The 26,059-nt window shown below is 39.1% G+C and overlaps 2 protein-coding genes and 1 long non-coding RNA gene across 13 annotated transcripts in view; 1 reads left to right on the top strand and 2 right to left on the bottom strand.

The window, feature by feature from the left end:
• Positions 1–26,059, bottom strand: part of LOC6725491 (eye-specific diacylglycerol kinase) — a 110,819-nt gene that overhangs the window by 62,343 nt on the left and 22,417 nt on the right. The gene's annotated exons all lie outside the window — the stretch shown is intronic.
• LOC27209327 overlaps positions 1–26,059 on the top strand; it is a 118,420-nt gene that overhangs the window by 82,944 nt on the left and 9,417 nt on the right. For 2 of the 6 annotated variants that reach the window (XR_006542064.1, XR_006542061.1), the window contains exon 3: positions 12,511–13,648. The exons of 2 other annotated variants lie outside the window; for them this stretch is intronic. This is a non-coding gene — a long non-coding RNA (uncharacterized LOC27209327). Of the gene's footprint in view, positions 1–2,506; positions 2,959–12,510; positions 13,649–26,059 lie in introns of those variants that run through there. 2 more of the 6 variants (XR_006542063.1, XR_006542065.1) reach the window with 2 other exon arrangements.
• LOC27208307 overlaps positions 1–26,059 on the bottom strand; it is a 64,790-nt gene that overhangs the window by 33,060 nt on the left and 5,671 nt on the right. The window lies entirely within an intron of this gene.

Below are 26,059 nucleotides of genomic sequence, written 5' to 3'. Positions count from 1 at the left end.
GCACTCCATGGCAGCCATTTGCAGACGAATGCGTATATAAATATATATACATAAATACATATTTATTCGCCTTGGGCATGAAAAGGACCATTCAAAAATTGTCGAAGCATGGCGAACGATGAATGGGGAAAATGCGGAAAATCGACTTGAGTGGGGGAAAAACCATTTTGTGGACCCACTAGACGAAATTAGCTAGAGAAACGCTTAGTAATGGCAATTTCATAAATTTATCTTCGTAAATGCGTATTTCTATTAGCATATTTTGTCGAAATCATTCGCTGGTGAATACAACGTTACAATTCAAATATTTGGCCGGCCATTGTTTTTGAAACATTTTTCATTTATTTATTTAAATTTTTCATTCATTCATTTGACGTCACTGCATTTCGTTTCGTTTTCGTTTTCATTTTCATTTCCCGGTTGCTTTTCTCTATATCTCTCTTCACATTTTGTCGCCTCATTTCCCCCCGTCGTTTTTCCGCCCGTTTTTCTTTTGTTTTTTATTGATTACGCACATTTGAAAATCAATCAGCGAGCCAATCGCTCGGGGGCCCATTGACTGAAGTTTTGTTTATTTGTTCATTTTCCAGTCACTTTTTTCTGAGTGCGCCCGATTCTTTAATGTTTTTGGCCTGGCCAAGCACTTTGCTCCTAATGGCCGAAAAATCGAGGGGCTAAATTGCCACAAAAAATGCTTTACGACGTCTTGAGATACTGAGGTCATATATAAATATATATGTATGTGTTTTTGCTTGCGAACACAGCACTTGTTGTACATTTCTCATTAACATTGAATGATGTCTTAGAAATAGATTAGCTATTTGTATTTAGCTGGTTATTGCCAACAAATGCATATATTTAACTCCATTTATTTCGTTGATGATGCCAAATTCATATTTGGCAAATCGAAATGAATCGAATTGAATTTGCATGCCACAATGTAGACATTGCATTTGCAACTCGAGAGAAATAACGAAAGCACGTATACTTGATAAGTTTTCCCATGACAGCATCAGCCAATGTTCCTGCTCTCGTACAAGATTGTTTACTCCATTTGGATTTGTTTATTTTTATTCCTTTGTTCAACCCACAAAAGGGCAACGCATCCTTGGCGTGTGTCCTGTCTGCTGGGCAAACATACATCTCTTTTATGCTTGTTTTAGGGAATGCGCCTGGGAATCTCGCTGCGTATCCAGCAAAGGGATTCGAATCTCGTTTCTCCTCTAACTGCAGGCAATTTTTCTATTTTCCACATCATTAGTTTTCAATGAATATCATCCATTGTTGCTGTAGTTTTCCTTCGGCTGGGTTAAGTGCCCCGCTCCATTGTGATTCCCTGGCATAAGCAAATAAACTTATAAATTGGCCAGGACCAAAACACAATCGAAGCAAAATCGCCCGGCGAGCAGGAGCAGCAAGTTCAATAGCAGTCATAAATCAAAAACACTGCCATGGGAAATGAGACGAGGGAAAGCGAGCGCTTTTCTTGCTTTTCTTGCTCTTCCTTCGGCTTTTCCACAGATTTCTGTTTGGTTGAAGACGGGCGTGTGTGTTTTGCCCAAGGCAATTGTAATAGAATTAGTTTATTTTCTCGTATTTGACTTTTTGTCGCACGTTGTTAAATAAGCAATATGAACAGCGTTTTCGATTTCCGCACAAAATTCATGCACGAGCGGCATTCGCAAATCATTTGAAGTCACTGCAAATGCCCTGCGGTCGACAACATCTTCATTATCGCCTTCAATTATCACTATCATCATCAGCATTGGCAAAAACAAGAAAATATTAGAGGGAAAAAAACATGGCAAACAGAAAACATAAATATATTTCGAGCAAATCAAGCAAATCAAAATCAAAGTAAATACCCAGAACAGGAAAAAATAAAAGCCAGAGGGCTTGGCTTCTTAACGGACATTTATTTTCGACCATTCAATAAAATCAAATGCTCATATTTTTTTTTTTCCTGTCGCTAACTTCTATTTGATATTTGTACCGATGGTCGATGGAAAAATATTTTCCCATAATTACATGGTAGTTGAAAAACAGAATGGGAAACGAGCGCAATTTGGCCACATTTTTATCAGAACTTTAATTTGCCCGTTTTGGCCCAAAAGTGATCAATAAAACGCCCACTTTTGTGGTAAATGACTGTGTCATCAGTTTTTAAACCACAAATTGTACACTTCAATGGGAAATCAAATGGAAATAGCACAGAAAAGGCGTTTCTTTTCGTACCGAAAAGTATACACGAATATTGCATTTTTAATGAAACGGAAAGGTTGATTCCAAGCTATCAAATAATAAACAATTTTCTCTAATAAAATAAGATTTGCTATTCGCACTATTTGCAATGCATTCATTTATTTCAATATTATCATTTGTTGCCATTTAATTGCATGGTGTTCTTTCTAGCTTCAAGGTATTTACAATTTACCATTTACTATTTGTTATTTGTTATTTGCATTTACATTACTTTGACTAATTACATGGATTGTGTTTTTAACAGGCAATGCGAACAAAGGCCGTGCTGATGAAGCCGATGGAAATTGTGGTGGGAAAATTAATTCTCATGACATGTAATTAACCGATTTACATTAGGAGGAGAACAAAGAAGAAACAGGATCGAAAAGGGTAGAGAATCACACACACACACACACACACACATTCATGTAGATGACCGCATTTCACAATAAAATGTCCTTGTGTTTCTGGCATACTTTTGTGGGCAAGGTGGAAAAACCACAGTTCAGACTTGCCTTCTTCCTTTGAACGGGAAATGAGCTACATTTACTTGACAGGTTCTGGTTTTCTTTGGCCATGAGGACATCAAATAAATGTTAAAAATACATTATTATTAAAATAAGCATTAGAACCACATTGCAAAACAGCCAATAAGAGGAAAACCCCATACAAAATTACAAGCAATAAACGAATAATAGAGGCTTTTCCAACACAACGAACCCTCGTCGTCTTGCATTTGGTAAATTGGAAAATTGGAATGCGTTGGCGGACTTTCGGAAAATTGTTGCGGCCAACTGTCAACTGACAAAGTCAGTTTGATTCGGTTTAAAGCCTTTTTATAGATTTATGTTGCTATCAATAGCCAGCTAAAATCACATTCAATGTTTTGGCCCATTTAACTAATGAAATTTTGTGTAGTGAAATGGCAATTGAAACGATGTAACGATTGAAAACGAAATGCTCAAACATTTTAATTTGGTATTTTGGCATTTTTCTTGAACTTCATTATTACTTGCGCTAACTAAGCTCGGTTATATAAAATATTCTTAAAATGCACAATCTCTTGAATATTTGACAGCATTCTACAAAAACTTGAAGGTGTTCAACAACGCAATTCGTTCAAGCCTTTAAGTTTATATCGATTTCAATGCTTGTGAATTCTGGGAAATGTAATGGACTTTATTCCGCACGTACTGAGTGAATTTGGGAATGCTTCTTACTTTTTTTTTTTAGACAAAGTGACAACGATGCAAAATACTCAAATGAATTGGAATTGCGGACGAGGCCCAAAATGCTTCTATTCTTGGGCCAAAGTTTTGCCTTCTAATATTTTATTTATATTTCATTAAATATAAATGCGTTTGCCTTCCAGTTAAGTGGAGTTTCAGTTTCTGTTGCTCGGCTCGTTCAATTCCCCATCCATTTGGGCCAACCAACCAACAAGTTGCCAGTGAAATTATTTTATTTTTATTTATTTTTTTTTTTTATTTGGCCCAGTCTGGCCTGGCATTTTTCTGCCGGTTTTCAACCCTTGGCCGACAGCGTCTGGGTAAACAAAACAGAATAAAAATACATGGACTACAAAGGAAAAGGACTGCGAAATGAGCAGGCGAGGCTGAAGGCAGCCACATCCACAGCCACAGCCACATCGGCAATTATAAAATAACAAAAATGTGGCCAGAATGGCAAAACAAAGGGGCCATTGACTCTGGCTGTGGCTTAAAGTTGCCGAGAGTTGAGTTCATTTTGGGTCACAGGGATTTTGGACTCAACGAGTTGGATTTTCATTTCATAAATATCGCCAATGTCTCGAACAACAGGCAGAAAATCGATCTAAATTGGTTTGCCACCCCGGAAACGGTTGAAAGTCCAGCACAGTTGAGGCCAGTTGGTTTAGTTAAGTTCAGTTTAGTTTGGGCCAAGAGTTCAACGACACGCCATTAGAAGGGGGCGGTGGGCTATATTGGCCAAGTAGGTGTATTGCGTGCCATTTATTAAGCCATTTCTTGAGCACCATTTGACACCTTGGCCCCGATAAGTTGAGCAATTTATGTTACATGGCAGACGCTTAAATTTGTCATCAGAAAGTTTGCACAGCGATCTGCTGATGGGTTGATAAGGGGCGGGATAAGTTGTTAGACCGCCAGCAATAATTTATTAGATCCAAAACATTGATAAATCGTTTTGAAGTGGGCTCAAATAATTAATTAGTCGCTTAGAGTGTACGTATACACAATTTGATACTATACACTTTACAAAAAGTTAGAAGTACATGTCTAATAATTTATTTGTAAATTTGAGAGCTATTCATTTTGCGAAGTTACTTTTCTAACATCATAGTTATTTTGTGCATTTTACGCCATGTTGAAGCCCCACGTTGGGCGCCATATGTTGCTTTGAATGTTTATGAGGCCTTCTTCTACGTGTGGTTTCTGACGGTGCCCGTCATTAATTATTGCTTCACGTCAGCGTATTTATATTATTACAAGGCGTTGAAATTAATTACCCACTTTGACAATCGATTGGCTACCGTTTTAACAACGATCGCCAAGTAATCTTGGTCGAAAATTGTTTAGCCGAACGTTTCGTGTTTGCGTTTCGGTTTACGCCTTTTGGCCACCGCTGACCACAGAACTTTTTTTGATTAATTTATTGGTTCGTGTTCTCATTCTCTGCTTATAGCTTAATTTTGCTGTTGTTGTTGGTCTCTGTGTGCGCTTCATTGTTTACTTGTAACAATCGACAAATAATGATTTATGCATAGTCAGCACTTTAACGTTAGGCTGCCTCTAAAGTTTACCCGTCACGCTAGCCCACGAAAATCGGGGAAAAAAATGGAAAAGGTTTAGGAAAATTACACAGAAACTTGGTTAATTCCGATGCCCGAAATCAAATGGCCGAGGCAACATTTACCGAAAAATCAATTGAATTATTCAACAAGGTGAATAGTGCCCGGGTGACTTTAGTGAATGGCAAATTTGGCCGCTAGCTTATCGAGTTTCGGACGCCATTAGGATTGGCAGCAGGCTTCGTCGAGGGTGGTGCATGAGGATAATTATTGATTGGATCAGCGTTTTCGGCGTGCAAGGAAGTGCAGCGATGTGTGCAATGCGAGAGCCTTTCCCCGATGCGACAAGCAGCCGTTAGGCGGGACCACCGACTAATTATAGCCCGGCATGCAGCAGGATACGGCCATCGCCTGATGGCCCCAACCATCCCAACCCGTTCCCACATCCATCCATCCTTTGAGTGGCTCCTGCGGTCCTGTGTGGGCGCCTTTCTAGGTATGGCATTACCATCACCACATGCCATGCCCACAATGTGCAGCAGTGGGCGGCTTCCTCCCCGAACCACACATGTAATTGTTGCTGAAAGCATATTTAATTGAAACTTATTTCATGTGGCCAACACTTTTCGAACGCAACATAAGTTCAAACTAAGTACAGTTTTGGCTAATAAAAATGGTACGGAAAACTTGCCACAACAGATTGCAACACTATTGATTTTAAACGCATTTTAAGCCAAAACTAAATTGGCAGTGCAATTTTGTAACTAACAATTAAGAATAATAATAATCGAATCATAGATTGAAATGCCTAATTTGGGCATCTAACTGAGTTATCAATCGTTTGGCGTTCAAATTTGGAATTCAAATTTTTCGTGTATTTTTGACCCTTTTTTTATGACTTTCCGTCATAAAACAATCAGTATTTTGGCCATAACTTTAAAAACAATGGTCGGAATATGGAATGTTATATATCGTAATGTTTGTATTAAAATTCCCAATCGAACTGTGTCGAAAAATAAAAATTTTATTTTTTTGAGATTTTTTTTACCAAATTTTGATGTTACAAAAAATGCAAAAATTGGGCAAAAAAACAAATTTTTGCAAATCCGTCCAAAAGTGATATGGGTCATTAGAATGACTAATTAGCTCTTTAAAAATGTTATTCTTTTAGTTTTATGTCAATTTTTAGCCAAGTTATGAAAAAAACTCTTTTAGCGATTATCAAATTTTCGCAAAAATCGGTTTTTACAAATTTTCATCACAAAATTTTTAGATTTTCGGCTATTACATTAAAAATAATGGTCTAAATATGGAATGCCAGTTTACATTTTACAAAATCTGTAAAATTGTTACTATTTGAAATCCGGAATCGTTAGTTTGGACCATAAGTAGCTCAATGTAATTATTAACTTTCTCCCCAAGTTATGGCAAAAAAGAGAGTTTCTTAGAATTTTGTATTACTTTCCACTTAGCTGTGAATGGTTCTGAATCGTAATTAATGAATTGACACGGAATATCCAGTCATAATCCATAAATTCAGATTAAATGGGGTTCAGTCGTGGGCTTTTTTTTCAGAAGGTGTTACTGAGCTGAAACCGACGTGAAGTCCATAAATTCAAATGAAAATGGAACGGCTGTAAATTGTTGCACACTTTTCACTGTTTTTCACTGTTTTCTTGTTGTAAAAAACTACAGAAGACTTTTCGTGCTAATTGGCTGATGGCTTTGGATCGTTGCTACATAAAAGCCAATCATCGGCCTTAATGAACGATTTTAACAGCCCTGTGCCAAAAGATTCCTTACGCTGGCAATTAAAACAAAGCATCATCATCATCATCATCATTGGCATCGCCAGGCTTTGCATATTAAAAAAGCTGACCGAGCTCTGGCGATAAATTAAATTGAGTAGCAAAACCAATACAAAGGCATCATTTCATTTATGATACGCCCACTCGATCTGCCCACCCATCCATTTGCCCACTTGCCCACTTGTCCACCGCCCACCACCGGCAACCACCCACTTTTCCGCCCAGCTCAAGGCTGTTGGGCCAGCTGCTGCTGTTCTCGCTGTTGGTTTTTGAGGTTCGCTTCGTTACTCCTCGGTTTATTTTCATCCTGTTCATCATGCCCTCGATTCAATTTTTACCATGATAATTATGTTTTTTACTCTCGATGTATCTTCTTTTTTTCGTTTCGGTATTTTTCTTTTTTTTCTTGTATATCCTGACAGCACTTAATTCATTTAAATGCCTCACAAAGTGAAATATACGCGGCTTCCTTCGCGTTCGGTTTCAGTGCGGTTTGTGCGCGTTTTTAAACGCATCGTAAATTTGTGCTCATTATGTCGAGAAGCGAAGGAGAGGAGAGGAAAAGCATTCGCTTTGGCTTGACTTAATTAGTTCCACGGGATATGTCCCCCCTTGTATAATACTTATAATAGTTTCCTTTTTTCGTAACCCATTTCGATGCCCCATCAGACTAATTAGCCACAACATTCAACACTCGTAATGCGGGGGATAATTAGCTTAAAATATTCTAAAGAAAAGGGGTAAATGCTATTGGGTTATATTAACCTCTTTCAAATTTCTAGTTTGCAGCCCACTTGTTAAGTCGGTTCATTAAAATAAAATAGTTGACATTTAATGACATTTTTTCTCCTTGAAAATAAAAGGTAAAAACATGTCAGATATTTGAATCGTTACAGGATTTAAAAAGTGTCCTTCGATTTTAAATTATCTTGCAAGCATATTCGGCGGCCAAATCAAGTTAAAAGTTTATCAGACCGCAACAGGTGCCACGCCCACTCGAGCGTCGTCGCCCATCGCCAAACTGTTACCATAATGGACAAATTAGTGGACTTTCCTGCCAAAAATCCCTGTTACCTTTTCCCCATTTTTTTTTTTCTGTGGCTGCATGTGGGCGTAATCAAATGGGCGTGGATCAAAAAAAAAAAAAAGGAACGAATTTACTGCCAGACAAGCAAAACAACATCGTGAAAAGTCAACAGGCAACGAGCATGCGGCAGATTCAAAAATGAATTTCCAGGAACCTTTCACCGCTTCACAGGATATCAGACGGCTAAATTCGGAAGGTAGTGCCTGCCTTTGAGGCATTTCTGGTATTTTTTCCAATTTTTTTTCTTTTTTTTTTCCTTCTGGTTTCTGTTTTTGGTCGAGCGACATACACACGATAACCAAATATGGGTTTCCGCAACTTAATGTCCTTTTAAAGTTCGCAAAGGAATTTGAGGACCGAAATTGGAATCTCATTTTATATGGATTTTTTTCTGATTTAAATGGTATTATTGAGTATTACAAACTATTTACAAGAAAGCTTTATACATTTTAATAACAATTATAGTAAATTGAGCTCTGTTCTGCGAGATACAATCGCACATCAGCATTTTTGTTTTCCACTGAAGCCTTTGCAAAACATGGGATAATTAGGACTCTCACTTGCCGACAAGTTAAATACCTAATTTAATTTAATCCTTGAATCCTCCCCCCGTTAAAATGACTTTCGTTTTGGATAAGTGATTAATTCTGCTGTCTACTGAATTGCAAAAATATGTAAAAGCACTTAAAGCCATTTATTAAATAATATTTTTTCTGTGGTATAAGAGTATCGGAAGTTTCCTGCCCGACTTTTGTCACCTTGTTTGCGTTTCGGTTGCCCTTTTATTTTTTTTGTAAATTTTTGTTATGCCATTTTTTCGCTTACTTTGCTTTTGTTGCTTTTATTTACAGGTAATTTTTATGCCATTTTCCCGCTCGCATTTTTTGTCATATTATTGTACTTTCCTGTGCTTTGTTGTGTTCTTGTTTTTCCGGGAGTTTTCCCCCAATTTACAAAAAAAAAACTTTGCCGCTTGTTGCGTTGACTTCGCCAGAAGTTGCCGACTTTAAGTCTAACTTTAAGATGTGCAAATGCCGCCGCTGCTCACTCACATGCTGAAAAGTTGGTCGGAAAATTGTAGTTGGCACTGGGGGGACAATGTACGTTTCATTCATTGCGCGCTGTAGGAGTGTAGATTTTTGTGAAAAACACACACACACACACCCATGCAATGTGCAATTTTCCTTCAGCTCAAAATATAGAACAAAAAAGAAAGAGAGTATGGATAAAAAAACAAACCCCACTGGCGAAATTTTTGCCCTTCCATGCGTTGTCGAGCTATGCCGTCAGACAAAAGTTATTAAAAAGTCCGACTGAAGGTTTATATAGTATGTATATAGCATATATACGGGGTGCACAAGTTGGGGAAAAGGGCCGACAAGTATAAAAACAAAAGGAGCGCAAATCCAGGGAAACCTTGAAAGTAATTTTGCTTCCTATTTCCCACAGGATTCACTTTCATTCATCTTTCTTCTACGCCGGCGAGCTTTAATTTTGCTCCAGATTTTTTCTTTGTGCGGCATTAAGTTCACTTTAAAGTATATTTAAATATATTCTTTGTTTAAAATTGGCTTAATGCCCTGAACGTTAGTAGCTCCATTTTTCTGAAGTCTTGAATTCTTTTTGGACCACAATAAATTCCCAACTCTATATTCAACTATTTTTCTTTGTGCAGACAACTCTTTTCCATTCAGGAACCCAGACTCTGCTGCCAATTATTTTCAAAAGATACTTGAATGGTGGAAAAGTTTGAAAAACTCCTAGTTTATTTGCTCTCAACTTGCACATATTTTCTTAACTACTTCAAATTGAGGCACCAATTATTTGAAAGCCCCCTTTTAAGGATCTCCACAAGTTGTTGTTCACAAGGACCTTTTTCGTTTTTGTAGCAGAAGAAGATATTTAATATAATTTAATTTAAATTTATAACTATAATTTTTAAATAACAAAATAACCCGTGGGAAATATTGTTTCAAGTGCAAAAAGTCTGCTGCTAACTTGTTGCACAAAATGAATTATCATAAGAAAAACAATGTGAAAAAAACGTGGGCCACACACAAGGAAGCTTGTTAAACTTGCAGCGGCGAGTGAAAAATAAACTTAACCGAAAAACTTGGCAACCATAAATCACAATCACGACCATTCTAGCTGCAGTTGGCTAAAAATTGATAGAATTTTAAATTTCATCGTGAAACTTATTTGTCGTCTATTTTCGTTCACAATTGTTCGAGGCCCCCTAGTCAACGCTTTTCGATCCAAAACCAGATCCAGAACGAAAAATGGTGGCTATGATGGTTATGGGTTTGGGCGGAATATGGGTGAAATATGGGATGGAAAACTGGCTGGCGGCAAGTTTTCGCTTTGAAATGGAAATTGTGCAAAATGTTGGGCGGCTGTCTGGCCAGGACATTGAATGAAAACAAAAGTGCTGGCAAAAGTTTGAACAGCAGCTGACTGCCACCCCTTTCAACTTGCCATCATTTTTGCACAGCGAACGGAAGAAGAATGAGAGGCGACAGCTGAGGTCACACAAATAGCGCAGAAACTGCAAAAGTCTAAGCTAAAAAAAAATACTAAAACTCCTTACATAAAACACATATTTTCGCTAAAACATTTTTAACATTAACTTATAATTCTAAGTGGAAGCTAATAGAAAAGTTAAGTTTAAAGCTATTAGAAGTAAAAAATTCTTTTTAACTGTTAACAACACTTAAGTGTAGTGTTTGATTCAACTATTTTAAATCAATTTTAAAAATACATTTACACGTTAGCCAGTGTTGTCGCACCAAAAAGGGGAAAAAGAGAATGAAACGAAGTCAGATGTGATTGTGCACGAGGCGACAATGCATCAAGAAGGGTCCTGGTTGAAGCAAATAAAGGACGAAAAAAAACAGCCACACACTCCCACAGTTGCACCTACACAAATACCAGCTCAACAATCACACACAGATACAGGCACACACACACACACTCGCACAATAAGGAGGAATCAAATAAGCTCTTGGCAGCTATTTGAGAAGCGTTTTATTTCCTTTGGCCAACAAAAGGAGTGCTTTGCACTGAATTTAGAACATCACAGGGAGTAGAACAAATAAAAAATGAAATGTAACTTTAGCCACGTAAAGTTTCAAGCTGCATAACGCTTCGACTCAAAGCCCAACTTAAATTGCAGGCAAAACTCATATTTCATTTGAAAGTTTCGTCCTTATCTTGTATTTACCCCAAATAACATAAATTCAGCATATTGCTATTGAAATATTCCATTAGTAAATTAGTTGGCAAATTTAACTAGAATGAACTGCTGGTTGTTCACCTGCTGTATTTTATAATTCATAAGACACATTACCCGTAGATCAAGAAACCTGACTTTTATTCACAACATTCTCTTTTTTGGTGACAATAGGGCCAAGCAGAGTGCGCGAAAGAGACGCCAATATGGTGTGGTAGAGGAAGAGGGAGAAGGAAGGACAACAGATGTGGGTGGCAGACAACATTTGGTATTAGCAAAGGAAATTAAAGTACAAATCCCTTTGGTGACACTAACGGCAACCGTGATGCAGACAAAACAAACGAGAGAGACGGCAATATGCAACGGCACGAAAGAGACGGCATGTGGAACGCGCGAGGGAGATGGGACGACCGCAGACTATAGCTAGCAGTTCAGCGACTGCGGTTGACATAAATAACATAAATTAAAATACAATAAAATAGACAACGAACCGTTGTTCCCACCACATTTCAGCAAGCAGCTATTTCTTCCCAGAAATCCTCGTTTCTGGCATTGATTGCCTCCGTGCGAGTTCGTTGCTCATTTGACTTGCCAGGCGAACTAGAGTGAATGACTTCTAAATTGCGAAAAATAAGACAAAGTGCTGGCATTACTATGCACACACAAGCTTACAACGTGGAAAAACGTGGGAAATCCGTCTGACACTCGAAGAAAAACCTGTTGCAAAATATATCTTTGTTTGAGAAATATTTTGGAATATACGAATAAGGATAGGGATAAATTACGAAAGGATTTTGGTAGGTATGTTTCTAACACTACTTTTTTTCCAGTGAATACACATGTTTTTATCGCAGCATTTAGCCCGCGGATATTTTGCAATTTGCTGCACTCCATCATTCCACTTTGCCATTTTTGCATGGAGCCATTAGCAAAAAAAAAAAAAACCCGAGCCAAAGGAAAAACAAACAAATTTGAAAAGCTCTCGGAAAAGTGAGTGTGTGCGGAATATAAGATACTGGTTTATAAATGTAACTTTTGGCGATGTTCGAGGATGCTTGGCAGCGCATTTAAGTACTTTTTATTTACCTTGAGACCGGGTGAGAGTGCCTGGCAACTTTTGGCAACTCGGCTGGGGAAGAAATAGCCCCAGTTGGGTAGAGGGTATTAAAAGGGTTTCTTTAGCTGGCAGCGAGGCAAAAATGTGCTCATTTAAAAGCCATAAACAGAAAGACAAAACACCTTACGTGATCTTGGCCCCGAATAAAAATAAAAACAGAAGGAGCTTTTCGGAATATTTCGAAGTGTCCTCTTTTTTAGCTTGGGAATATTTTTATTTATGCACTTTTTTTTTTTGCAGCGCAGACAGACACGAAATAACAATGAAACTAAAAACTTAAAACTGTCTGTCAACTTGCCAGGATATCAGCAGACATTTTAAGGACTCCCAGGGAGCACCAAAGGCCAAAGATAAATGCTCGTGTTTGGAGGGACGAGGAGTGCGCAAATCGCTTTAAGGGGCTCCTTTGTCACTTATCGGGTCAAATGGACAACGAGGTCCCTATCCTGGGCATCAACATGTCACTCTTGACCCCTTTCGACTGGACGGGGCGGACCGACCATCGGCGGCAAATGAACTCTGATCTGAACAAATGAACTTTCAACTCAATCAATTAGGAGACTTTGGACGATTTAATCGAAAAATCGAAATGGCTACCAAGTACGTACTTGGGCTAACTACTATCCACATCAATGGCGTTGTAATAGGGCTTTAATAAGGACTACATTTTCTTACATTGCATTTAAGACCGCCAGAGAATATATACCCAAATGTATTTCACCCGAAATTCGTATTGAATTAATAGCTGAAAGTCAAAAATGATGTTAAGCCATTTTCCAAGGAAAATCTTCCAGCCTGCTGGTGGAAAAGAGGAAAATCAAATTTGGCATTTAACCAGGCATTACCGAGATATGCGTTCGACTAGCAGCAACTCCGGTGTTAAGGACAAACTTTCAGCGAACAATTTAAGCCAACCACGTTCACGGCCATCACATTGGGAATACCCATCGAAAAGAAGGGTTCTATGTTCCTGACTTTCAAAACTCCCAGGAGTTGGGTGATGGCGGGGGTTAAAATGAGTTTTCAACTTTCTGGCGGCGTCATATATTCGCTGGAAACGTGACTTCTTAACCCGTGCGTTCACCTGAAGACAGTGAGCCACCGTGAACCCACCATGATATATATGAGCCTTGGAATTGCATTGGCAAAGCCACCTACTACCGACTACTGCATTCATCTTCATCTGGGCCCGTTTCCTCACATTTCTTCCCCCCCAAAGAAGTTGTGCTACTTCTCTGAATAAATGATGCCACAAGCCGCAAAGAGACTTCACTTCGACTTATCACCAAACACGTGTATGAATATTTTTAGGGCCAAGCTCCTAATTGCTTAGTCCGAGCACACGAAAACAATTGAACTTCGGCAGCATTAAGTTCTTGTAAGTATCAAAGGTGTTTAAAATCATGCAACAGTAGATACTTAATCCGGCATCCCTCTTGTTGCGCACTTATGGGCATCTTAACAAGTGATTTGAAAACCCCTAATCACTTGTGCTACCGAGAAATCCTAAATATGGTGTGTAAAACTCAAGTGATGGATTAGAAATTCTACGCAGTTGAGTTCCCATTCAACCGAATTTCCAAACTGAAACTTCAAGTGCGAGCGTAGTGGCAACTAATTGCTAAAGGCCAAAAACCGAAGGACTTGTGTTTGCTGCACAGCATTAATTGCAAGTGTTTTCCGCAATTGCACACTTACCGAAAACCTTGGGTTATTTGCCACGGGTGAATGCGCTTTTTGACCTCATGGAGTTACAGCTTCTTAATGGGGATCGGAGATGGGGCAATCCCAGCCACTTGACACGTGTGCTCCTTCAAAATAGAGGAAGTGAAAGTGGTTGGGCGGATTGGGACTGGGATTGGGCGTTTGGCATCCGGGTGGATGCTGATGGCTTGGAAATAATCAGGGAACGTGCCCCAGATTTCCGGCATGCGGAGAGTGCTCCTTGTGCGTTTCGGCACACAGATATATATCCCATTTTCCATCATTGATGATTAATCAGACATCAGCTGGTCGTAAGCGTTGGCAAACGCAGCCTCCCTTCAAGATTTTCCTGCCTCCCGCTGCCACTGCGATCATAATGATGATGCGGAATGGTGATGCCAGCCCTCCGCTGCCTTGGTAGTAAATCTGTTTCGGTTGCTTCATTAAAAATTAAACAGTGCGGCAATTTGAAGCTGCCAAACGATGGCAAAAGGGGGCGGGGCCATTTGCATTAACATCAAATCAAAGCCGAAAGCAAAGAGTGTTGCGTACTTTAGGGCTTTTAATAAACTCAACTCGACGCAAGTCGGCAGACAACGCGACACAGACAAACGACTACCGAAAATTTTAATAAAGTCTTCTTGGGTCTCCAGTCTAAGTCTCAGTCGGTTTCCCTTTCCCTTTCCTTCTCCTTCTTGCCCTCTGCCACGCCCACTGCGGCTGTCTGGGCCGCCCTGCTCTACTTCATTTGCAGTGTTGCATAGTATAGTTTAAAGCGTCTACTCATAAAAAGCAGTCAGGATTCATATTTACAAATAAAAAGTCGAAATCAGCGAAGCTTAAATAAAATAAACTTTTTTGCTACTCTCTCTTGGGATTTTAATGTACAAAGTTTAACATTAATTATGGGAATATTGATTTTTTTAAATATGTAGCTGAAAAATGCGAAGTATAATTAAATGTGCAATTTAAATATTATTCAAAGCTGATAGATTATCAAAAGAAGAACATAATATTAAGTGTTTCCAGTAATATAAAAAACAGATTTATGATCAATCAAATAGACCAATCAATTAAATATTCATTATAGATGAATGCATCTCAAAAATAAGAATAAATCTAGATATCAACAAACATGAATGCCTACTAGTGGCTCATCCATCACAACATATTCATAATACCCGGCGATTATAGTTAAGCGAAAAATGCTTACACAAAATTCATTGGAGCATTAAGTGCTCGAGCTAAAAGGAAGCGGCGAAGAAGAGGAAGATTTCCGCCGAAATGTATACACAAGGCACACACATACACACAAATAGAAAATTATATATGCACATTACAGCGCAGATTTTGCCACTTGACACAGCAGGCAAAATCGTCTTTATTCTTTGTGTCCTTTGTTTTTGGCAGCTACTGCTTATTTTTTTCTAGATGTATATATTTACTTGTATTTATTTTTTACTTTTTTTTTGCTGCTTGGAATCTTCACCTTCATCTCCATAAATAATTCAGCTAGCCGAGCAGAAAGTGACAAGACAAAATCTTAGACCTTTGGTCATAGTTTTTTCGTTCATCTTCTTCGAATTTTCCCGACAAAAATGACGTGGCCACAGGACGCGGCCAAAAAGCGTCTATCACAGTGGGCCAATTGCCTAAGGTCGAGCCGAAAAAAAAAAATCCCCCAATGAGTTGTTAACATATTAAGGAGATTTCACTTAAGTACGCACAACAACCAACATCTTATTATGTGAAGCCCCAGCAAAAGTTAATGAGGAGTAACCCCCCGAAAAAGTAGGCAACACATTATACTACGACGTTGTTTTTGCCAGTCGAAGGCGAAGGCTGGGCCACATGAAATGTGTTTCAAATTGCCCATAAAAGTGTGTCAAAAAAAAGAAAGGGGAGACCAGAAGGCACGACATGTGTGCACATTAGAGGGTATTTTAATAAAGTTCATTAGTTGCCTTCAATGGCGACAATATTGCGAAAACTGCCGTAGAATAAATAAACAAGGATACAAACTTCCGAGTAGGTAGAATTTAGTTTTTCCCAGCAAATTCGTTGTTTTTTTCTTAATAAACGTATGTTTTTAATAGTTAAAGAGTCAAAAATCCCCACAGAATAGAGTACTATTTAATTATCCTGGCTTCGTTGTGCCAAATTGACTGTGTGTAAATTAGCCTCGGAAAATATGTTCAGCTTAATGGCAACAGTTCTATTAGAAATGATTTATGAACTGAGCAGGACCCACGCACAAATCACTCGAGGATTCGCGCATCCTTAACCCCTTTTTTTTTGAGCTTTTTTCTGGAAAGGTGAAGGACATGAGTTTGCGAATTTCCGGCAAAAACGAAGGCATGTGTCTGTGAATTTGCGTTCATTTGTGCACAACGAGTGCGTGCTCTTTGGGGCGTGGCTGTCAAAGCGGATGGAACGCACTTACACCTTATACCCACTATATACTAATACCATATAAAGTACACCCTAGTAAAATAAAGAAAAGAATATACAACCACACACATGAGTTGGCAGCTGAATGGGCATATTTTCGGCATGATTTAACACTTAATTAGCAACGTTTTTGACTCGAGTGTCGCCCCATCATCATTGTCAGTGGCTTGTGGCACACGGGGCGTATGAGTAATCGCCATAAATGTTATAATCAAGCATAAACACACATAAGCGTTACTACCCAACACTGGTGCACCGGAAAACTAAGCTCAAGCTTAAGAAAACTAAAATGGAAATGCTTCGAAAGTAAAGGTTTTCATAATTTCTGTAATCTTATAAGTGCTGTTTATTACATGAACTTTATGTTGTTATTTTGTGGGTTTTTTTTCGTAGTTATCTACTATTTTCGTTTATTTCCAGCTAATTATGACGCACTTTTTCTCAGTGCACGCATCCCTTTTTCCGGAGCCAGCTGTGTGAATTATTAAATAAGCAACATGGCGGACAGCAGAGAAATAATGAAAAATAAAACCCAAATGTTGCATACTTCTCAGGCTGAAGGGATTTCTACCCCTCTCTCTCTCTCTCTTTGTGCCTGAGTGTGAGTGAGTATTTATGTAAAAAGGTGTAGGTGAGTGTGTGCGTGTGTTTTTGTGTTTGTGAACGGATTTTGTTTTCGGTTAACGCTTTTGCAAGCGGTTCCCGGCAAGTAATCGGTTCTTGATGGCCAAAAGCTGTCGGTGAGCAGAGATTTGTTCTTGAATTTATGAGAACGTACAGTACTGAATTTTGGTAAAGAAATGAGCCAGTAACTTGGCACAAATTCACTGGCAAATCATTAAGTTTAACTATAATTTCTCTTACTTACTACAACACTCTTCGTTTTGGCATATCTTTTGCTTCTTGTGCAATTAAATGAACAGGAAAATTAAAAAATCTCTGCAAACGGAAATGGAAAGTTTCTAACGGAAATGCCAAGGCACACACACACACACAAGCACACACACACACACACACCCATTCCAAATGCAGGCAAATGTGCAGGAAAAGCTCTCTGTGCGCCGATGCTCACTAATTAGCCAAGAATTTCCATCTGAAATTGAAATCTCATCCCCCTTCGGCAGACGCACTCTCCAAAGTAGCCGGAATATTGCTTAAATATTTATAATAAATGCATGTTGTATAACATTATATTCCTTTTATTTTTATTCACTCCAATTCCGCCCCTCGCCCCGTTCCCTCCACCCCACAATCCTGTATGCAAAATAAATAATTTCATTTGACTTGCAAATGCTGGCTGGCTGCCACGCAATGCCAAGCTACTCTCAGCTGAGACCCAGGGAGCTCAGGCACTGAGCCGACCCATAATGCCAGGCATCAGCTATATGGCCATAGCTATAGCAGCTATAGCAGCTATGGATGGCTTCGGTAGCGGCAACAACAATCCGGCCAAAGGAAAACAATGCCAAGAACAGTGCAAACAGAGTGGTAGCAACAACGCATATGAATCGAGGGAACAACAGCAGCCAAAGGGGCAAAAGGAAAATCCAAGGCAAAGGCACAGCCTCAAATACCCTTTAGCAGGGATTTTTCAAAATTAAAAATTAAAAAAAAAATAACAAAATATAGCAGTGGTAAGCAGGAAGTTCTCTCCTCGATTTTTGAAATGAATTTTCCAGCATGTGCAATGCTTTTCTTCTCCCACCATAAGACCTCCTTTGAAGGGTATCGCTTGACAAACAAAAAACGCTGCCACACTTTTCCGCACTTTTCCCCACTTTTCCGCACTTTTCCCCCTCCCCTCGCTCGCTCGCTTCCCGTGTGCCGTCTTTTGGCCCTCAAGTGCAACACACTCGAAAGCGTTGGCACTCAGAGTGTTGCCTACTTTTAGGCCACGAGGCAGGACGGAAATGGCGGGCTTTTAAAGAACGCAAAAGCCAGCTAACTATAAAAAATAAGTGCAAAAAAAGGGAAAAAAAGAAATAATTAACATAGCATAAGGCCAGCGCGAACGCTGTGTGGCGAGAGTGCGATAGCTTTCAATGCATTTTCAATATATATTCATTAAAAATTAATTAACGCCAACCAACTCCATCCGCTGCATGACCTCAAGTAATGTCATTTTAATTTGATATTTACAGCCGGCGGTAAGGGCACTTTGCTTGGGCATACAGGGCACCGAAGGGCGGAATGACTGCAATTTGTTTACATTCTATATATTTTTAATGTAATTAACACACCGAACATTACACTCTATCAACAACAACAAACAGTTGCGGCGGCGGGGGGCGTTAAAAAACGCACCCGAAACGCACTCAAACCGCAAGCTTTTAATTAGTCGCGCCAAGGCAACGTTCGGCATCAAGTCAGCAAGTTTTTAATGACACAGGAAAATGGTCGCTGCATTTTGCCATCTACCCTCATTTTCACTAAACGCTGACCACGAAGATCTGGCCAAGGCTGGCGGTGCAAATCGCAGCATTCGCAGCAGGCGAATAATTTGCTCAAGTTGACATTTTTGCCGCCAAAGATAAATCGGAGAGCTGAGCGCTGAGAGCTGAGAGCTGTGTGGGTGCTAAGCGACGCAAGGATAATTAGATAGTCACGCGGAAAAGTTGGAAACTCAAATGGGATCCGGGTAAAGGCGTTTATTTATAGGAATTTTGCAGTTTAACTGTGTGACAGAAATACGACAAGTTCTTGTCGAAAAAGTTTGTTCGCAAAGTGTGCAGAAATGATTTAAATTGCTTCCTAAGCCGACGTGGCAACCCTTAATACGCTCTATTCTGTCGCCATTTATTTGATTTATCCTAATGATAACAACTTTATGTAACGCTTAAGCCATCAACCATAAAACTATCAAATGCTTTACGCTAAAACATGACAACCCTGCGAGACTGACTGAAATCCACCGAGGGACAGCTAAGCGCAAGCGACTGAAAGCCTTGTGAATTCCACCATTAGAGCGCGTGGCAACCCTAATGCATTCTGAAGTATTTGCGGTTCACTTTTGGCGATGGCGATGTCGCATTCGTCAGCGTCAACTTAACGCCATTTTCCTTCCACCGCGCCGGATTCGTCGGCATATTCGCCGTACAAACTGTGCTACTACCACACTATATGTACTATTGTTGGTCTTGGCGTTATCCTTATCCTTATGCTTATCCTTGCCACCGTGGCGGCTGTCGCCGCTGTTATCCAGGCTGTCATATTTGCGGCTCAAGTGCTGCACTTTGTTATTTTTAGCATCGTCGTCAACGCCGTCTCGGCCACGCCCCCACCAATGGTCCGCCCCCAGTGCTTCTGCTGGCAACTTTCTCGCTTTTCTGTTTATTGACGACGCAGCAAAATTGATGATGCAAATATTTGTAACAAGCATTGTTGTGCCAACCCCCCTCGTGGGCCCAGCAATCAATCCAAAAGGAGAAACTTCAAGAAAAACAGCAGATCAAAGTGAGGAAATTGCACTTTGAGATACATAGATTAGTGCAGATACATTTTATATAACTGAATTCTATTCATTTTTGTTTCAAGTGTAGCATTTCTGGCCATCTCCAACCATTTGCAGTTATTGCACTTTGTCTGTTTGGCTTTGGATGTTGTGATTAACAAGTAAGCTCGTGGCTTTCAATGCCTTTTCCATCGCCATACTTTCCCCGCACTTTTTCCCCCGCTCCGCCCCTCCCCACCCCCCTCGCCGGCAGCAGACGGAAAAACAAAAACAATAACAAGTACAAGAACAAGGGTAGCAATTTGTGGCAACAATGAGTCTGGGAAACTTGGGATCACTGTGCACAGTACAGTAAGCCCTGTCTTGTCTCTTAATTCTATTTGCCGAATGGCAAGTTGTACTCTGTTTGAACAATCAACAATGCGACACGACGACACTTTAAATAATAATAAACAATCCCAGAGATTGCCAGCTAATTGGACCAGATTTAGTATTGTTTGCCCATTTTTGCTGATAATAGCGATTGGCTTTTTCATTTACCTCAAGCCATTGGAATTTTCGGTAGCGAATGCAATATTCGAATGTGGCGAGAAAATGGAAAATGTTCGATAAATATTGACAAATCAAAGAGGCGGGCGAAGGAATAAATTATAAATATTATTCTACACAGCCAGCAATTACAATACATCTTGGGGTGAAATATTTTTGCTTGCGCGATTTGGCAATTATTTTGCCAAACGAAAGAAAATTCCGCAATGCCATATAATTTATCATTTTTTATTATGGCCAAATTTATGCCTTAGCTGTTATTAATTGAGAATCGTTTTAACGCTAATTTGTCAATGTTAAATGTTCACTTATTTTCCAATTGTTTTGGAATATTATTCATATTAAATAGGTTTTAAAATAGAGCTACGTTTATAATGGTTTCAAATCGTGTTATTTTCAGCAGCCTTTAATTAGAGTAATGTTTTTTGGTGGAAAATAATTGTGCTGATTCGATTTTCTCGTTTGATTTTGGCAATTAATCCGCAATCTTTTTTCCCCACCGAATGAAAACATTCCCGCAATGCGATTTTGTTATTCCGAATTATTGATCCAATAACAATTAATGCCGCTCACAAGACGTCACACATTTGCCGCCGCCCTCAATCCGTTTGCCTTCGCATTTTCCGATATATTTTCCCCCCATTTTCATCATTTTCATTTCCATCGTCATGGCAGGCAGTTGCCCCACCAATCCAGCAATCGAGCAATCCACCAATCGACCAATCCATCCATCATCCATCATCTAGCCGCAATCGAAGCGATCTGTCTGCATTGTTTTGCCTAAAAATAAACATCTTGGCTCCCCTCGAATGTGATCTTTTAAGAGCCATAATACGAGTATAGTTATAGTATAGCCATACTATAGACATCGTACAAACTGTTTGGCATTCCGTGTTTATCTATCTGTGTTTCGGATCTAATCACGTCACATTTTAAACACCTGGCGGCGTTGTTTTGCGACCAATTTCGCAAAGATATTCGTGTTTGGTTTTCAATTTAAATTCGATTCGATGCTGCCCTGCAGTTGTGTTTATTAATTTAAAATTATTTCTCCAAGCCCTATTTTTTTTATTATATATTTTTTATTTTTTTTTGCCAGCTTTGTCATTTTTGCATATTTGTAATACTTTGCTCTTTTACTAATCAATTGCAGACGAGAATTTGTGCCTTGCATAATATTTAATTGGATTTTTGTCACTGAAGCGTTTTTCGCAATTTCGGGTTTTCAATTTTCGTACGTTTTTCGTGTAGCCAGGGAAAAAACATGCGAAAGTTGAGAAAAGCGAGCGATTTTCGTGCCAATTTATTGAGCGTGCGAAGATTAAAGGCAACAAGTTCTCACAAATCTCGCTGCAATTTCCTACCAACCAAACCAACCCCCCCACCCCCCTCGCTGCTCCCACAAACGATAATTAATGTCGATTTTAACACACATGGGCATTTCGGGCATTTAATAGACCCCAGGCGTCATTAAAACAATTTAACTATGTGCATATAGCCTGGTCCGCAAAACGATTACAAACTATCCAAATGGAAAAGTTCAAACGGTCAAATGGTCAACGGCAAGTTGATAGATTACAAGCTATGCTAAATAAATACTAATTTTATAATAAAAACAACGCAAAAAAAATGGAAATAAAGCCTCATTAATGTCTTATTAAAAGTAAAAAATATTTTGAATTAAAATTCAAAAAATCACATAAAATTTTCTGATGCAATTTTTTATTGCATCAAAGCACTAAAATAACATATGTAAGCTGACTTAAGCTGTTTGCTCACATAACATCTAAGTGACTTTGAGTGTATGTAAGCAAATAACCATTTTCATTTCGAGCTTTTGCTAGTTATTAAATTCGAATATCAGTCGATCCCAAACCAATCAAAGTTTGCTACCAAGACAAATATGTATGTATGTGGCCAACAGAAATGCACTTTGTCAACTTGGAGTCTTTTAATTAGAAAAAGTTGCCGCAGGCACCAGCAACCTTGCAACCTTGCAACCTTACAGCCTTGCAAGTTTTCCATGCCGCATTTTCAATTTACCAAAGAGCAGATAGGGATCAACAAAATTCGAGCGTGGCAACAAAAATGTCATTAGACAAACGTAAATCAGGACAAAAGTTTGCCACATCTGCATATAAACATCTATGGTTATATTGAAGCCCATTGAGGCATATATAAATTTTCATTGAGAGCTCGCCAAGTGCTCATCATAATCATTAATTTGCATACTTTTTTCGTTTGTGGGTCGTGCAACATGTCGTATGAGCAATGTTTTGCCAGACTCAAAACGGCGGTCAATGAACGCAGCTCATCATCATCATCATCAGCATCATCGTGATGCTCAGCATGACGCCCCCGAATGTTACACACATTAAAATAAAACTCACATTTGTCATTATTTTCTTTTGCCTTGGCATTGACAATGGTCCACAGCCCGAGTTTTCCCCACATTTTCCCCCTTCTCTTCTATATTTTCCCTTTTTTTTCCCCCGCTTTTCTTTTTCCGTCGAAAAGGATGCCCCAAAGTTCAACTGAACTATTTGGCGAACAAAGTTGGCATCGGGTAACAGTCGTAAAAAGGGAATTGAATGCCTCTCCCACCCAACAACTTGCTGTTTATTTTTATGTTTCAATTTGTTTTTACACATTTTATTTGGGTTCGGGCTAGATGAAAGTGCTCAATTTGGATGCAGGGGAGAAGGTGCTTGCCTAGATTTTTGCGGTCAAAAAATAAACGATTTAAATTGAAATCAAAACCTATTGGCATTGGATCCAAAATGTGGTTCTATGAAATATTAGCTATGAATTGGTAATTGTAATGAAAAAAAAACCACAAAATATATCCGATTATCATAATATTAGCTCATATTTAAATATAATTTGATTTGAACAAAAAGCACTTCATGTACTTAACAAGCATAGCTGTTATTAGTAATATTATATCAAAAACCGAGTGTTGTTTCATAGGCGAAAATAAATCAAATCATCAACTGTGTTGCCATTAGAAAAGCAAACGTCCAGCCAAATAAAAAAAAATAATCTTGCGACAGATAAGAGGAGAAAAATAAAACCGAGAGCAAAAAGTGAAAAAGAACGAGTTCAATGCCTCGTAAATCTTTTTCGCTTTATATGCGACGACCACCCACTAAGCCAAGTGCCACGCCCCCTCTGTTAGGGCTGTTAGCCCGGCCTTAATAGTGGCTAGCTGGTAAAACAACTGCAAAAGTAAACAGCAGTCACAGCTGTCCTCCAGTTAGCGTCCTTTGATAGATGGCCAAAAAAAAACGGGCAGAAAGGAATCGAATCGAAGCGAATTTGTGACGACATTAAGTGGGAGAAATGCTGGACGAGTGTGACTAAGCTTTAGCCTATTTATGGCCAGATTTATGAAATGTGTCCTTGGGAATTGGGTGGAGGAAAAATCCATTTTCCCACACTGATCGTTGAATGCGTCTGCTGTTGCAATTGCAACTTGAACGAACTCGGGCTGCAAATTTAAGTGGCTTCTGCTGCTCAAGAAATAAAAATAAACAAGTGCTGTGTAAATAATAAAGCTAGTGAATGAAAAGTTCAACGAAAGATATTGAATAAGTTTGGTCGGAAAATGCGGCCCCCTGCATCGATATGAATATTCATGCTGAAACTTGGCCCTTAAAGTTATTTGCATAAAAAAATTGTTGCGTTATTTAAGCCACAGCAAAAGGTTATGGAATAATTAAAAATTACAGGCGGCAAGTTTCATGTTTTTTTTTGTTTTTGTTATTCAATATTATTTTAACCCCTTTTCGAACTTTAAATCAATTTGCAAACAAGCTAATAAAACACTTTCAAACTTTTCGCATCAAATTATGTGAACTACAATTTATTTCGTTGCCTCTTGCATTTGTTAAAGCGGAAAGGAAAATTTCTTAAACCAATTCAAGTAAATTGCAATGCAATATGCATCTGCATTACGACTAATTAGCAAAGTTCCGGCCTGACAAAAGGGTATGAAGGAGGGGGTGGGGTGGAAGGGTGGGTGGTCAAGGCCGGACAGGGAAAATCGGAAAAGCAGAAGTTGAAGCGGAATGCGAGAAGCAGCCGAAAGCAGAGAACAGAGAACAGAAAACAGTCTTATCTGGCTAAGCAGTTTATATGCAAATTTTATGAGCTGTCAACGTGGCCAAGTGTCTCGTCGTGTGCTTAAGCCCCATGCAAGGAGATCTCACTGCGTTGGACAACAAGGGTTAAGCCAGGAGCACGAGCACATGGTCTGCAACTGGACCATGGACGCAGCGCACAGTGCTGGGCAAGCAAATAGAGCCAAGAAAAAAAAAAAAGAAATGGTTTGCCCCAATACTAAGCGTAAAATACCTGCTTTTTTTTATTTATAATTAATTTATAAATTTATTATTTTTTATTTTGTAATTTTCAGCTTCAAATCATATTCACTAATTAATTTAGCATTCTTTAGGGCACATTTCCTGATTAAACTCCACTGTACACTTCTACTTCAATTATTCATGCCATCTAAGCAAAGAAGCAAAGGTCAAGTGTGCGTATGTGTTTGTATGAGTGTGTGAGTGTGCGTGTGTCTATGTGTGTGTGTGCTGATGTGAACGTGTGAGTATGGCCATGCAATTAAGACCCCTATGCACGACGACAGAGCGCCAAAGACATGGGACACATGTGCATAGAAATTGCTTTGATGAAAATATGCAAAAATCCCGACACATTTTCGCATTTTCGTTTGTTTCGTCTGCCATCGAAGCTGCAGATGCTACCATTTACCTTCCACCAATCATTTTCAGCTCCCAACCCCACTGACTTTCACATCAATGGAGGTCGGTCGATCCATCATCCTTTTTCATGCGGATTTTCATGCGTGAAAATCGTTTGGTGGTAATAAAATAAAAACAACTTAAAGACGTTTAGTGCTCAATTCAGTTGAATTTTATATGTTGCAGTGATTTAAAATGAAACCTTTAACAAGCAACCACAGCCTTTGTAGTAAAGTATTTGAAAGCTTTAACATGGAGTAACCACATTTATCAGTATTTGATATCGTGTTCTTTTGCCTGGAAACTTTCGTGAAAGTTTATTAAAAATCTATTCTTCAATTTGAATAACCCTTTGTGTGCTGAGTTGCCTGCGAACCGCAAGTGGCCCCCATTTACAACGCACAAATGGGCAAATAAAAGCCCCGAATAGTTGGCTTTATTAGTTCGGACTTTCCCAACCCATTTTCCCCGAACAAATTTCCACATTTTCTTGGGTCAGAAACCACAAAAAGAACAACGCGGCGCGTGTCAATGACTCCAGTGTAAATAACAATAACAATAAAATGGGGATAGTGGGTGGTGCCTTATTTTATTTCACTTTTTCCCGCCCCTTTTTTGGTTCTTGCGGCTTCCACAGTTGCTTTCAGTTGCTTTTAGCCACTGCAGTTTGTCAAAATTTCAGTGAGTTCGGGTGTTTTGTGGCTTTTGTTTGTTGTCTGCTAACCGAAACCAAAAGCGTTGACAGCTGTCGTGGTGGAAATGAAGCACCTTTTTCCACTGGGAAACTTGCTCCGTGGGTTCGCAACAAGAAATGTTTGCACTCGCAACAATGTTTGGCAATCGTTTGAGCAGCGCCGATTAGTGGATTCAC

Source organism: Drosophila simulans, chromosome X (genome assembly GCF_016746395.2).
Source record: "Drosophila simulans strain w501 chromosome X, Prin_Dsim_3.1, whole genome shotgun sequence".
Taxonomy (NCBI): domain Eukaryota; kingdom Metazoa; phylum Arthropoda; class Insecta; order Diptera; family Drosophilidae; genus Drosophila; species Drosophila simulans.
Note: the sequence above shows the minus strand (reverse complement) of the source record. Positions and strands in the feature narration are given on the sequence as shown.